This window comes from Pezoporus occidentalis, unplaced genomic scaffold, assembly GCF_034315485.1.
Source record: "Pezoporus occidentalis ecotype Australia unplaced genomic scaffold, CSIRO_AGI_Poc_V1 ctg75, whole genome shotgun sequence".
Taxonomy (NCBI): Eukaryota; Metazoa; Chordata; class Aves; order Psittaciformes; family Psittacidae; genus Pezoporus; species Pezoporus occidentalis.
In genome coordinates, this window is record NW_026916104.1 from 90502 (window position 1) to 107166 (window position 16665).

The 16665-nt window shown below is 38.8% G+C and overlaps 1 protein-coding gene across 1 annotated transcript in view; it reads right to left on the reverse strand.

Annotated features, from left to right (window-relative positions):
- JAZF1 (JAZF zinc finger 1) overlaps nucleotides 1-16665 on the reverse strand; it is a 190252-nt gene that overhangs the window by 13249 nt on the left and 160338 nt on the right. The window lies entirely within an intron of this gene.

Genomic DNA, 16665 nt, shown 5'->3' on the forward strand with positions numbered 1-16665 from the left:
CTACAGCCTGTTCCATGGTGTAACAACTGCGTGACTTGGAGAAGTATTTGTAACAACTCTGAACAGAACTCCAAGGGAGCTGGCTCACTGATCACCGCCTGGACGTTACCATGCACATGGAAAACAGGACGCTCTGCTGGGGCACGCTGCCCTTCTGGGGGACAGAGTGGAGCCAGTCCCTGTAGCACACGTGCTAATGGCTTTACCATTTCACGCAATGCTTGGAAGGCTCACTGATCATTCCCCCCATCAGTACTCAAGAAAAAATATCAGAATTAGGAATCAGAAGTCCAAACAGCAAAACCCTCCCCCAAAACTCTACAACATACATTTCTCTATGATGAAGCATCTAAACACTTGGAGGGGAAAGGCTCACAGAGAAGCACATGCTTTCAGCAAGACAGTGTACAAATACACAATATTATTATTGTAACTGAATACTACTTCTATAATAGCAAGAAAACTGTGTTTTCCACCTCTCTCCTCTGCCAATGGTCTTTCTGAGGCTCATTGCTTTGTACCATATCCAATTTCATCATCTGGCTTTCATTCAGAGAGCCTACATAGTTCTACCTCAGCCTAACCTAAACCCACTGCTTTATTGTCCAAATGACTCAGTAACATCTTCCTAACATTGCTCCCACCCCTGCATACAATATCCTCTCAGTCCTGGCCCACAAAACCATTTCCCCTCTCTTCACTCCAGCAGCCTTGCCAAAAAGCTCACTTCATCTGTGCTGCCCCCAGCAGCATAAAACATTAAACAAATCAAAACAGAGGCAAGGAAAGAATGATAGTTTTTTGGTTTTCTTCTCCTGGAATTTTAGATGCTGAAATAACACTACTGCTTCTCAAAAAGGAGATGGACTCCACTGATGGAGCAGGGACTTGAGGGGGACACCAGTAGGCAAATCTCACAGAGTATGCCACAGTATTACAGGCAATTACTAGTTATGAAACACACATGGTCACAGAGTTTTCCAGCAAGTCATTCTCTCTCAATTTTTATGCAGCATTTAAACACAACCCATCACAAGTGAGAAAGCTGTCTGCATCACAGCAGTGTATCTGCCAAAAGTAAATACATGCATGAAAAGGGATTATGATTACTGCCCATGTAGTAAGGCTAAAAAGTCTTTGTAGTGTAATGAAAAGCAAAGTTGCACCATAAAGACTTGCTCTATCTCTTCTTCATGTCAGTTTTCCTATCAAAATCAGCAAGAATATCACTTAAACCTACAGCAAAGATCTCTTCTCTTGAACGCTCATCTACTAATTTTTCTTTTTTCCAGTAGGTGAAGTCAGTAAATAAATCAGAAACATCTCACAAAGAGTTAATCATCTGACAGTCTGGCATTGACAACATCCCAGCTACACTGCTGAAAATCTGGAGCCTTATCTTTTATGTTTCTGGGGATTATTTGCTATTCACACCACTGAAGCCAAGATAAATTCTGTCTTTTGCGTGAGTGAATTCATTCCACCATGAGATTTACACAAAGGATTTTTTTTCCCCTCAACTAGCAGGTGCATATCACTTGTAGTTATGTCCTGAAATATAAAAAAAGACCAAGCTGATTAAAACCAGCACAATCTGTGTGTGCCATTGCAATGAATTCGATCTATCTTTACCTCTGATCAAGAACAAGTTCTTCCTTTCTCCTCCCATGAAGAAAAACAAACCCAAAATGTCCTTGCCAATTATTTTTGTGACCAGAAAGCATGTATTAAGTATACAATGAATAACCATAAGTAAATAGCTTACTGCAGTGGGAACCAACATTGCTAATGTCACTGAAAGTTCATGGTAATGCCAATGATCTCTCTCATAAATTCAACTTCACACTTTGTCCCATGTGGGACTTGCAGTTTGTATTTCATAGAAGCAGTTTCGTGAGAGCACTTTTGTTAAGAAGTCTGTGTTCCCATGTACTGTGACAGCTTCTCTGCACACAGCCTCCTCCATGCTCACTATCAGGGGGAATGTTCACACAGCTGATACTCATTGCTTATCTAAAGACATATCAAGTCATTCAAAGTGAAATGTTCTTCCTTTAAAATAAAGCACAGGAAATAAATGCTAGAGGCAATAAAATACAAAACAGTTAAATACCATGCATCATGGCTGATAGGCAAGTCTTCAGTCTAGGAGCTATAGCAGGAGTCAGAGCTGTGAGCTGGTGCAGGTGGCACAATGCACTGGTTCAGCAAACTCAGGCAAGAAATTTCACATGCTTGATCAACCAAACAGACTAAGCCAGGGTTTTTCCTTTGCTTGCTTGCTTGTTTTGGGTACTGGGGGAAAAGACAGCTCAAGAGGAGAGAAAGTGGATTTCAGCCATTGCGGAAGGTCCATTCAGAATAACTTCTTGTATTTGCAAGAAACCTTTTATCTTTCATGTCCAGAGAGATGATGTAAACACGTATGTTACAGAACTAAAGAAAACTGAGGGCAGCTTAAACAGAGTACTGTGTAGTGCTACAGATGCTGGTATTTTAGACTGCAAGTGCAATTCCAGAGTTTAGATTAAGCTCCTCCATAAAGCGAGCACTAGGTGCAACACGGTTCTTCAGCCAACAGGCTTAAGCACATGCAGTATAAAGTTTCCTCTTAACCCAGTAAATATCTCTGAGCCTCATTCCTGGGAGAGGAGAGGCAAAATTGTTCTCAAAGCCAACTGCATGCTTGGCAGCTCTGCTGTCACTCGAGGGAGCTGCTTGAGATGGTTATGGTTTGTCAAATGGGCACTTGCCAAGGCTGGCAGAGACCTCCATCCCTCTGCTCGATCACAAAAGAGCCATCAAAATAGCAATTACAACTCATTACTGACTTGGCCTTGCACTGAGTGGAGCAGCGGGTCCTGCAGGCTGTGTGGTCTGTGGTGGTCGCTGCCGGGCTGCTCACACACACGCTCATGCCAGGAGCATGTCCTTCATCTTGCACTTCAGCCGTTGCTGCTGCCCGCATCCTACTCTTCCCCGTGACACTAGTCAGAGCAGGATTTGGCCAGAAAAATGTCTTCTTGAGAAACCACCCTCCCTTCCAGTCCTCTCCTAGCCCAGATCAAGTATCAAGTGCTAAATAACAAGCTGTTTAGGAACTATTACTGCTCAGAAACACTATTTTTCTATTGTCACTGGCTGAAGCAAGACTCAGTGAGCAAATAAGCACCAAGAGAATTTTAAAAAAATGCACCTCATGTAGTAAGGTGAATATGGATTCAAAGAGTGATAGGTTTTTTTAACACTAGAGAAGTTAGACAAGAAATACTTTTTCTTGGGTTTTTGCATCATTTAAAGAGTGGCTTTCAGCCAATAGGGCCTGCTATACTGAGGAAGGGAAACGTTTAAAAGCAAGCAAGGATGTAGGTACATGTTTCTGGACATCCTCCACACAATCTCACAGTCACAGAAATGGCAAGTGTAACTTCCACAGTCCTGGAGACAGTCTGAAAAGATACTTTATCAAGTTATTTTGAAGGGCGGTACCTCAACAGGATGAACCCACAAGTAACCCTGCACCCAGCCCATGGATGGGTACATAGTTTTATACCTGGCGCTCTAAATATAACACTACATAGGTCCAGTCAACATTTTAAATCATGCCTAGTTTTCATTTAAATACTCAGTGTAAGCTCATGCTGAAATTTAAGTGACTGAAAATGTATTCAATTGCAAGGTTTGAGTCCACTTTGGAAAGCATACAAACACTGCAGACCCTATAGGTAAAACACAGAACCAAATACAGTGTATTTTGGTATGGAATGATTTTGGATGAACTAACCTATATGGGCAATCACCCTAAAATCCTGGAGGTAAAGCTAAAATGATAAAGGTACAAAATAAACATAAATGTTTTTATTTAAAGTACTATTAGTGTGACATATTCTTATTCACTGTCAGTAAAATTTGGAACTATTTACACACAAGATCTGCTCACCATTTTGGGTTACAAGAGAAACAGAACTAGTAACACTGAGGTTAAGAAAGAAATAGTCCTCCAGAACTGTGGAACAGCTGGACTCTATCTGGCCTTAGCAGCAATGGTGTGCCATTTTCTATCTTGATCTATCTGAATCTTGATATTAGTATATCAAAGAACACTCTAATCCACAAAAAATCCCACTCTAGAGATTACAAATGCACTAAAAGGAACTTGCAGATACACTACAGAGAGCATAAATTTATACAAATAAAACATGCATGTAATGAGCTAAATAAGAAGAAAAAAATCTCCACTTCCAATTCCTTGTGAAACAGCAACTAATCACAAAAACATGCATGTAAAGAACTGATCCTGGAAAAAAAACAGTCAACTGATACCACGGCATGTGTTCTGTAGAACAGGACTTTTCTGAGAGCGCTGCAGAGGTGCTAAAGCAAATTGTTATAATGTCACTGCACAATGTGCTGTTGAGGTTTTATGGTCACACTGCGCCAATAGTCTCGGGAAGTTATTTTGCATTCTTATATAAACTTTTTTTCCCAATCCTGTTTTCCACAAAAAAGGGCTTTCAATAATGTACAAACTTCTGTTTATACACAGCACAGGAAAAACACGATAAACCCAAGAACACAGTCTCTACTTTAAACATATTTTAAAATGCGTTTTCTACAATTTCATGTGAACAAGAATAAGCTGTTAAAGGCTCCCCCCAAAAGAGCATAACCTTCCTGTAATTAAATGGCCGTGTTTTACATGGCACTTTTTTAAAATAATGAAAATAAAAAGAGCAAATAAATAAATCAATCCAGCAGACCCCTCCCAACTTGAGCCTTAACCTGCAAATTAATGTAACGGTAATAAAAGCCATGCCAGCTGGAATCCAATTCTTTCTCCGGCTTTGGCGTGAGCAGCAAGAGCAGGTATATGTTTGAAGAAAAACAAAGTAGGACATTTTCCACCTTTAGTCACAGGATGTTAACTGAACTCTGGCAAACGTTTAAAGCTATTCTCAAAATGTTCAAGAAAGAATTAAAACCAGTTGGGGCTAAGAAACAACCCATCCTTCCTCCCCCCTCTTCTCCCTCCAGACATCTGTTCCAAAATTATACTCCAAAAACCACAGCGAAGAACAGTCATAATTAATGTTATTTTGGCTTTTTAGTTGCTAGGCCTGCATTCTGAGGTTAGAAGTACAAAAATGCAAGTTCAGGGCACTATTACTGTACTTAAGGACTCTCCTGATGCATGTAACAAAAAAGGCAGCTTTCCTTTTCTTCCCCCCCTTTTTCATAAAAGAGAAGAACTAGAAACAGTATCAGGAAATAGTTTCATGTTTAAGATAAAGGATTACAATAAAAAGTACCTACATAAATGAACTAGAGTTTATGAAGCTATGAAAATACATTTGAGACATGCTTTATAACATTGAGTTAAACATGCTTTACAGCTGTACAAAAGCTATTCAGCCACTTACAGTGCAGGCCATAAAGCTGCTAATGCGCATAGTCCTTACCCACCCTGACTGCCGTGTGCTGTGCCTTCATCCCTGCACAAACCCAGCAAGGATGCACCGAGCTACGACCAGGCTCCCATCCAAGGAACTGCTATCATTGTGCCTGTAGCACTCACTACGTGAAAAATGCCACTAATTTCAGTGGGATTCAGTCACACGGGGATTTCCAAGATGCTCCTGGGCTGGACCTTAGACCTGATGTGTTAACGGGCTGAATCATGCCAACAGGTTCCAATAGCAGGCTGTCCATGGAGGACCAAGGAGTTGCAGAGATCCAGGGCAGCTCAAAGCTCTTCCAGCAGCTTTGGGCTGAGGGAATTTCATGTTTATGAGCCCCGGGAGGGTTACAAATCCCTGACCAGCAACGAGGGAGGCAATGGCAGATTCTCCACTTCAGTGCACTTAAGGGTAGGAGTATTTATTTTGCATGAAGAGATATGTGATGCTTCTCTCTACCTGCTTTTAAATGCCCTGACCCACCTATACTTAAAAAACTCCATCAGTATAATTTGAAAGATAGCCCTAGTAACAATACTCAGTATTACTAGTAAGAACTAAAATGCCTATTGGTTACTGAGCCAGAATCAAGGATTTTCTCATCCTGCCTATACACAATATCTACAGAAAACATGTTTTTTAATTAATCCTACTCTGTATTTCTGAGAAAGAAACACATTTGTAGCACTCAAACATAACACATTCAGTGGGGAGTCGTGTCTCCTCTCCTTTTTTTAAAAAAACAAAGATTCTGATAAAATCTGCAGTGTGCCTGGTATGCTGTCACAAACCTTTCTTTGAGGCTATCACTGGTCCAATCAGGTGTACAAAATGTATGTTACCAGGTGTGAGTTGTTTCAGACAATGTATCACTGGGCTGAAGTTGAAATGAAAATACTTCTCAAGTTGTTATTTTCCATTGCTCCTTGGCTTCTTGTATCCTTTGGCATTAGAGGCAAAAGTGCTGAGAAACTGCCATGAATGATGCTGTCTGACTATATATGGCAAAACCTTACAAGAGGGAGCCCATGCTAGCATTGACAAAGCACCAGCCTTCATCTTCAGCAAGAATTAGGGTGGTATCTTTTACTTGCCAGGCCACAAATGTTAAAAAGACAAGGGAAAATGTAATTCTGGGGGTCAACAATATTTCATAGCCTTCAGCTCTCTTGGTAATACACAAGAGCTACAAACAACCCTGGGTTTCATGTAATTTTACATCATTTTGATGATCGTGTACTGGCTAACATCAACTCACAATACAGCATTTCCCCTGTGAAATAAACCTCTCTGTTTTAAGCCGTCAAGTGTGAAATGGTACACTAGTCCTTGCCTTTTTCTGCTTCTGATGTGCTCTGGCTACACTGCAAGGAAAACTCAAACATTTGCTTAAGCTTCACCATCTTCAGCACACTGAAGCACTGGCCTGAATACGTATGGGTTTTTTTTCTCTGCTAGGCACTGTAAAACCTCTTTGAAAACCGTAACTACCTTCAGTATGAAGATACACAGCACGAATATAGCTAGTGATTTTTTTCAGTCCTTGAGGCACTACACTGGTACAAGTAAACCCTGTTCAATCTTGCAGTGTACTCTTTATATATAGATATGTTTATATATGTGCAAATCCATACACACAATTTAAATAAGCCCCTAGAAGTTCCATGTGCCCAGCTACAGTTTCCAGCTTTCTAAACCACATTTGTGTTCTGGTTAGTAATTTTCAACATAATTAGCAGATTATTTATAAAGTTAAAAAGAATATAATAAAGAAATCCTTCGACCAACTGGCCCTTGCAGTGTAAACATACAAACATGAATGCTGTCATTGTTACCAGAACTGCTGAAGTTCCTTTTGACTGTCACACACTATTTCTGCATTAAAGCAGGTATTATTCCACAAGCTGTGAAAGGCAGGCACAATGTGCCTGCTACAAAATGTCTCATTTTTACACATTTGGAATAAGAAAGGGTGCGCTTCTATGCTAAAAAAATACCTATCACAAATTAACACAGAGGTAATCTTTATTTTAAGCTTATTGTATATTTTCTGTTCTCCACTCTGTTAAAAAGGGTTTGCCAGGTTAGACTACTATGATGGGGATTATAAAACAGTTCCTGTGCTTGGAAGTACTTTAAATCTACAAGCCATGTTTCTATTGCTGCTTTGTAGCTCAAACCCCAAAACTAGCGATGATTTTATGTGTTGCTATAGTCTAGACAACTCGGTTACTTTTCAATGAAATTGCTCCTTGGGGAGGGTACTGTGAAAATTCCCATACAATTAATTACAGGTATGTGCAATTAAAATACAATTCTACAGCACAGTAGCTTTACAATTGCCAGTGCAATTTATGTCTGTATCAAACACAAATGCTCTGAAGGGGCTGGGAAGAGAAAGTACAACAAACGGGAGGTTACATGTAAAGTTACCTGCAGTGAGTGAGATAAGTAAGATGCAATGTTAAACTTCTGATGTGCCGCCTTCTCTGGCAAGATTCAAAGTCCTACTGGAAAGCACAAAATCTAACAACTGAGTCAATCATCCCAGAATGTACTTTTACGGCAAATGGGGCTCAACACATTTTTACTGCCAAGTTAAAGAGCAAATGAGAAATTTAACAGAATTATAAGGGAAATGCACCCATAAAGCAGGAAAAGAAAGATAACCAGAAAATATAGACGAAAGCTATGAGAAGGATTGTGATTAAAAAAAAAACAAAGCCTTCGTGTATTTTTCCCTGATAGCATAGCTCTATTTTCCCCCATCAGCTATCAATATCTTTCCTCTATATACACTTAGAAATGTCCTTTTAACTTTAAAAGCAATTTCAACTGTTTTAGCACCACTTTAAAATAATTTCATTTTTGAATGTAGTATAGACCGTTTTGCACTTAGTTTAGGATGGAGTTAAAAGAAGGACTAAGCAGGGGAGGTTATTGTGGCTTGTGTCCTTGTGAAAACCATAGAAAAGGTTAATTACAGGAGAATCCCTATCATTTTGCTCTATATTTATAAGGTACAGTCTATATTTATAAGATACAGTCTTGGATCAGTGGGAACCCCAAACCTCTGAAAAAGCAAGATGCTCACAGGTTGTGTTGGACTGTCTAGCACAGCTCTGCAGAAATACTCCAGGATCTGTACTACAAAGCTACAGGACTTTGAAAGAACCATAGTCACATTACTGGAGCCCTGTGCTCAGAATTCCATGAAAAACTGATCAAGAAAATAGGAGCAACAGGAGTTACAGTAGTCTGCTGGTGGTCCCTCAGCAGAAGAGACCTCCAGCCACTTTGGGACATCAAGATACAGTTACTTCCATACAATCTAGGAGTACTTGGAAATCGCTGAAACACCAATTTGTTCAGGCTTGACTAAGATAATGCCCTCGGTCCTCATGGTAATTTCAAGGTGTTTGATCTAGGGCTGTAAGTTAGTAACTATTACTTGCCATGTATTCACACCCAAGACACAACAACAGCACTGTTGCTGTGCATGCAGTACAAGAACATCTCTGTTTCAAAGATCCTCCAAGATGGAGTTTCAGAGTGTTCTGGGAATGTAATTCTTTGGTTCAGCTTTGCCAATGAGTAACCAGTATAATGCATATTCTTGCCTCTCTAAGGCTCCTGGACACCACCTGAGAGCAGATGTCTTCTAGAAAAAAAAAAAAAAACCAATTTCTGAAGCACTTTGCCAAGCACAGTGATAAACACGCATTTTTCACTCTGGAAAAAAGAGCTGAATACATACAAGGTTAAAGCCTGGCTCCCTAGGAAGGGAATGTGGTATATAGTGCTGAAAAAACCCAGCATCTTTTAACTATTGCTGGGAACAAATCCCACCTGTGCTAAGAAAACCCCTACAGGAAATAATTGCACTTTTACTTACTATTTTTCATTGTTGTTGGAAACCTCCTACTACAGCTTTATTCCTTAAGGCAAAACCTAGAAACTAGCACAGATTATACTTATTATTCATGCTCAGTCACGACCTCAGCCAAAAGCTCGTGTTAAAATCTCATACCAGGTCTAAGCACACACATATATTACAGTTAAGTCATCTGTTGATCAACTGTTTTGCACAATGCCATTCATTATTTTCATTATTATTTATGTATTTATTTTTTACAAGAACACCCATAAGACTCTGTTAGAATAGGTGCCTCAGACTGCTGAATGCTGGGCAAACATATGCATATATTAATTAGCGTGCAGGATTCATATAGGCCCCCAAACCTGCAATTAGATGGGCCTGCTGTGGCTCCAGAAATTATAAAGTTCTCTTTCATCATTTGAACTGAAATGTGAAATCCTGGCACCAGTGAAGTCCCTCAGAGGGAAGTTTTGCCACAGACCACAATACAGTTCCCTCAAGATATTTTATCATAGATTTTATCGTAACTTGCAGTCCTGAAATATCAACTGCATTCAAACTTTCATTATGTTGGAGAACAGATTTTGGTCTTCATTTTGTTAAGTATGGCTTAGTTATTTGCCCATACTGTTTATACAAGAGTGGGTCTATATATCTAATTTTTAATAAAAACACAGCGTACAAGTTCTTCAGGCTCTGAACAGGCAATTAAGCAAGTAGAAACTTCTGTCAATCTGAACAACTAATGAGAGGGTTCCTCAGACATCTGAAATGTGTTTTTTCAAGCTGCAGTAGAACTTGCTACACACCCCATAAGTCAAACACACAAAAATGTAGCACTCTCAGCCCACTTCTCTGCAATGATTTAATGCAAGAGCCCTGGGATTTGATCTCATATTTCTACTTTTCATTATTTTTTTCAATTACATCTCCATGATACTACACTGCATTAATGTAAGGTGTAATAATTAAACCTGAGCATTTATAATATGCTAACGCAGGTGAAGAGTTTTTGAAGTGAATGGCTAAAGTTAGGCTTTTGTGCCTACATTAAACTCTTGAGCTTGCAACTCTGCAAGAGCAGAATACTTCATTCCAGTCTGACAAAACACTTGCTATGTGCTCAAAGTCAAGCATTCACCTCCTCGGTATTAATTGCTTCACATTAATCATGTCTCAAGTGCATGTAACCTGCATTTGTAGCCTGATTTTCAAAAGGCCATCAACGTGTACTTGTTTCCACTGACTTGTCCTAACTCTCAAGTCTAATTCAAAGCAACTTTAAAATCTTAATCAAAGAATATTTTGCAGTGCACTAGCCTTAAAGAAAGAAGCCCACCACAAAAGAACAAGCTCTCTCCAGCTGTAGCAGTATTGAGCCAGTCTGCACTGCCCAAAGGAAAAGCTGCTGCAGATTATCAAATGAATAGTGCGTTTAATGGCTCGCAGTCTGCTCTGATTCAACCTAACATGGAGTTCAGAAATGCCACCTGCTGACAGAAATCAAAAACGTTCTGATATAAATTGCAGTTCTGCTATAAATTCAGATTAATTTGGCTACATATTAATAGCACATCCATAAACAAAAGAAGTTTGAGCACCTAACTCCTTCTCAGTTCATTTTGGGGGCGGCACAACCCTCTTGCTTTACATTTGTACTATCCACTTGAAACTTACAAAATAGCTTAGCAGAGCATATCTTTTTTTTGTGGCTGGATTCTGGTTAACGTGCTGTTATAGCACTCTGTGTAACAGCTGTTTGTGCCATATGATTACTTCATTGTTGAAAGTGTAACATATGGAAACTACACTGAAATGTTACCTGCTTTGATACCTATGAAGAGGAATGAGCTTTTGCATTACAAGACAGCACATTTTTTAAACAACTTAAAGTAACAAAAAAGAAACACACATTTAGAAACTAAACCATATTAGTTTTCACCATGCCTGTTACTCTGTTTCAATGCCCGATTCCAATAGCTGGTTACTACTGTGTTTTTGATTGCTATTGCCAGCAAACAGTGGGTGGTTTTTCTTCAGCTTTTGCATTCCTGGGAAAGAAAAAGGAACAGATTGAAGAGGATGCCCTTGGGATTCCTTCATGAGTTATCCATGAAGGCAAATGCTATACAAGTGGAATTATAGGAATGGTATCTTATGCTATTGACATAACATTACTTGAAATAACAAGGTTTATTGGGAAAACTCATGAACTGCCACACAGTGCTTTGCTTCTCAAAATCAAAGCTCCCACAACAGACAAGTGCTTAATGGACCAGAAGCAAGGTGGATCCTTACAGATTCGTTTCTAAATCCCAACTGCCTCTGGCAGGAGGAGAAAGGAAATATTTAGTTGTAGTACACAGACTTTCCTCCCCTGTAAATTAGTCACCCATAAGAGGGAACAATAAAGCTCTAAATTATTTCATCAGTAGCAAGAACACTCGTTAACACAAGAAGGAAGCTGTAATCTTTTGCTCAGCTTTGCCAGTAGTTGCATTTGAATCCTGAACAAAATCCAGCTGAATAAGAAGAAAGATTGTCTTGAGTGGTAAGAATCTATTGATTTTACTGAATAAAAGTTTATATATACACTATTTTAACCTTAGAAAATAGTCCCTAATGATGTAAATGGGACCCAATTCTATTCAATTTAGTTTGTTAGCCAAACCTACAAACCCAAACATAATTAAAGTCATTGCAGATATTTCACAATGCAGTCAAAACAGGTATCATAATTACTTTTAATTGCACCAGGCTCTGAAAATACATCCTAGGGGAAGATAGATTTTTTTTTTTTAAATTGGAAACATATTTGATTTACTTTCTGTCTTTAAATCACATATTAAATAAAGTCATGGTTCACTACTAGTATGATTTATTAATAATATTATATTAATATATTAATAATATATTAAAAAATGGCCCATTTCACATGATAGGTTGTAACTGGCTGAAACAGTGCAGCTTTAGGATTATTGACACAGCTATAATGCCATCTTGACTTCAGTTTAAGAATATGCTCTATATACCTATACAGTTACGATAGGTCTACTAAATCATCATTCAAATAATACCCTCAGATGGTAAATGTAATGGTTTCTATGTCAATAGTACTAACTTGGAAGCCTCAGTCATAGGGTTTTTTTAGTATTAAAATATTCCTGTACTGAAATTTTAGGCATATATGATTACAATATCACTGTTTAGATCTCAGATTCCTTAAAGGTTATGGTCAATCCTACAACATGTTTTTTACTCCAAATTAAAACTCATTATTGCTTTCACGTTTTACTAGAAGGAAAAAGAAAAAAAGAGGCTGAGAAATTAGGTTATTTTCTGTGAGCAGCAAATGGGGTCACTTCTGCAAATACTGAGATTGGGCTAGTAGAAATTACAAGGAAGTTTGCCATATTAAGGAAAGGTAAGATCTTTCAGATGTAGTCAAATGACTGCACAAATATGACTCCCCAGAAAGGCATTTGTCCTAATTAATAATAGTCACCTACTTAACTGACAGTTGCAAACCAAAATGGGACTGGCTAGTTCTCTCATGGGCTCAGCTATGACCACCCATGAAAACTCTCTTCTTTCATCTGCTTTACAAGAGGAAGGACTGACCGACAGCTGCAGCTGTTCCAGCCAACCATAGCATCCTCAGTGCTCACTGCCAGGACCGGCTGCCACCCGCTGCCCAAGACGATCAGGCAGTAAGTAGGTCTATAAACCTGTTAAACCAGCATAAATATTATAACTTGTCATCTATTAAAATCAAAATAAACAGGAAAGGAGGTCTGAAAGCCAGTTTCTTCAGAGCAACATGTAATGCTAACTATGAGGTTTTCAAATATCCCAGCTTTTTTCTGGGAGTGGGCAAGACTTAGGGTTGAGCCATTAAAAAAGCCAGTTGGTAGTATTAAACTCTTGCTTTAGGATTTATAAGAAGGCCAAAAATTCACTCCAGGCTGAAATTTACTATCCCAGGTCTGGAATCGTTTAAATAATAATAAAAATAACAATAATTAAAAAAAAAAAAGTTAAAAACCAGAGAAATAAAAAAGTCATAAATATGGAAGAAAAACCGAACAAACACAATCCAGCGGTTTCAGAGGATTTTTGGCACCCCTTCAATGCAAAAATGGCTTTATTTTTTAAAGACGTCTGAGAGTCATTACTACGAATTACTTTTATAACTAAGACTGGGACCAGGTTATTTTAATAATTGATTACTATTAAGTTACTATCACAGAATCTCTTTTAAAGCTTTTCAGTATGAGGAGATATCATAGTTTTCAAAGGAATGTCAATGCTCTGACTTACACTCCAAAGCCAGGAAGTTGGGGCAGGAAATCTCATCTGTGAGCCACACTGATGTATGAAAACATTTAAAAAATTAACAGCGTATGTTAAAGATGCAATGTCAGCCCCAGTTTTATCCATAACTAGACTTCATTAGTTTTGTGGGTTTAAAATTGACATTTAAATATAAAGGCAACATAAGTTTTTGCGACTTAATTGAGCGCTCCTTAAATAAAGAGATATTTCAATGTTTGCAGACCATTAACATCTTTCCAAAATAAGCTGTGTGCTGGTGCTACTTAGCAATATTTCCCTATCACCCTAAGGAGCCTATATAGCTAATAGAAGCCATTTGTTTTGCTAAATTCTGCCTGAAAACTCTAAGGAAAGCATTTAAGCTTACTCCTGGGAGACAGTATTGTTAAAACAAAAACTGGAACAAGCTTTTCAAGTGAACTTTCTACAATCATGAGAGGACACAGGTCTTAAGAAGAGGAGAAAACCTGTTATAGGGGAGGGAATAAAAAGCCAAATGTAAGCAGAGTGTACATGCCCGTCACCCCGAGGGAACAGAGGGAAGGACAGTAAAATTAACTGCTGCACATTTCTACTACCCACCAAAACCACAAATGGGCCATTCTGGGGGACTAACACATACAGAGTCTGCAGATAAACACATGTCTGACTCATTACCTGAGAAGAGCCTTGAAGAGAACACTTCTCTGCTGAATATTTCTGCTCCTACATGACTGATTTCATTTGTACAGAAGAAGGTGCCATACATATGCATGCAACGTCTGCAACATGTATGTGTGTCAGCTTGGAAGCTGCTCAGCTCTGTCTGTGAATTTGGCCTATAGTCTTTTGGCAGGGATTTTTACTGCAAAACTTAACAAACATTCCCCATAGCCAAACCACCTTGAACAGTTTCTTATCAAATTTCACAAGCTAAGTGGTTCACATCTGGTTAATATGTGGATGAGAGATCACTATATGAAATTATGCTTTGTTGAAAAATGGCAACAGTAGCTTAACAGCATCAGGAAATGGCAGGATTTAGCTGTAAGCATGTGCACAAAGATGACTGGGATTCAGGTAGCTGCTGGCTTCACCCAAGATAAGACTACCACACCTAGGAAAGCCCAGATGAGCAGCATACCTAAAGGGAGGACAGTATGTGGAAAATGGGACATAGAAGATGAGTGAGGTTTCTGCTTTCTACCTGAAACAAGAATGGCAAACAGCCACGAAGGACACTCTGCTGAATGACATGCGTATGTATATGCCATTTTACCAGTTTGCAAGGCATGCTTTCTCTGTGGCATCTGAAGCAGCACCAGCTTTGAGTTACGCCTTGTGCAGTAACAGTAATCCCAGGCATGCTGCTGAAGTCTGGTATCCTAACACAGTATCAAACAACTGAGATGGAAGATAATAGAAGAGAAACTGCCATTCTGAATTTCTCACTAATAGCTTGGCAAAGTATAGGTCTAGAGGAGGATGAGGACAAGAATTATATTTGGATTATAACAAATACTTAACATCAACCCAGATGATGCCCTTTTAGGCAACCTACAGAAAAATATTCTATTTTCTTAAGTTACCGCAACATACATGTTTACTTGTATTCAAAGATGAGTTAACAAGAGTTTGCTTGGAGTACAAATCAAACAGGATCTCACGGAAGGAATACAGCCGTATTCTTCATTCTGACTGGATGCAGTGGAAGGTATGCCTGTAGGGCTTGGAAGTTGTGTAGGCACTGCGAAGCTGAAATGCAGGACAATTTACATACTCCAAATTGTTTCCCTGAAACAGATCTTGCCTAACTATCCTTGGTTTTATCACCTCGCTAGTTAATTGCCATACACACTTGCACTTGAGGGAAAAAGATTTGCATCAGCCAACAACAGACACGTGAGCTGCCTATTTAAAATTAGTCTGCTGGCCCTCCTGGGCTCCCTCTACAGGCACTGCACGAACAGAACGAGAAACTCAGCCACAGCATGATTCTGAGCACCTACCTCACCTATATAGGTTAGAACCACTGCGGAGACCAAAATCCTACGCCAAGCAAACACTGGGAAAAAATCTGTACTTATCAAAAAAAATATCAATGCTTATTTTAGACCCATAAAAGCTTTTAAGATGATAAAAATAGAAATTCTGGGCAGAGACTGCTGAAATGCAACTTAGTTGATAGTTACTTTAAAAACCCCAAATCCTTCAATAAATAATACTTAATTTTTTTCTACCAGGCTATTACAAGCCCTAACTTTGCAACAGGGCTCCAATGGGGAACTTGGAACAGAGGCTGAAGAAAGTGGAAGGTGGTATTACTTTAACCTGGCAGGCAGGACTCTAGAAACTCAGCCATGAGAAGCTGAGTCTCTTATCTAAAGGTAAAACAACATTGAGTAACTTAAAAGGTTTGAAAAATATAAAAAAAAAATAAAAAGTACTTCAGTAGACAGATGTTGCCTTTTTTCTTTAGTATTTGATGGAACATGTTTCAAATAGTACATTGCTAACCAGTGTTCCTGACAGATGTGCAGTTATACTACCTGACCACATCATGAATTAGCCTTCTCAGGAAGAGCTATGCAAAAGCAAAACAGAAGAAAGCAGAAATTCCTTGGCATCTGTAGGATGTCAAGGAAAAAAATCAGATTGTTTCAAATAGGAGATAATTAAGAAAATCTATTAAAATTTTCTGAATTACATTAGGAATTTATCATTGAGCTATTCTCAACATGCTCCCCTTTTTCATATCCAGGGACATAATGCACAACCAATTAATTTCAGAACTTCCAGAAAGAGTGTTATGAGGAACGCTTCAACTTTTCCATTTAATCACTGATACTAAAACATTAAATCACTTCTATAAAACACATGGCATAACCCTTTATCAAGGCAGGGATGCTCGTGTGATTTCCTATAAAGAAGAATATGTTGAGCCTACTTATTACAGAAGAGAACAGATGTATTACATACATAGCTTTTTAGAAGGAAATAATTGGTACTTAATCT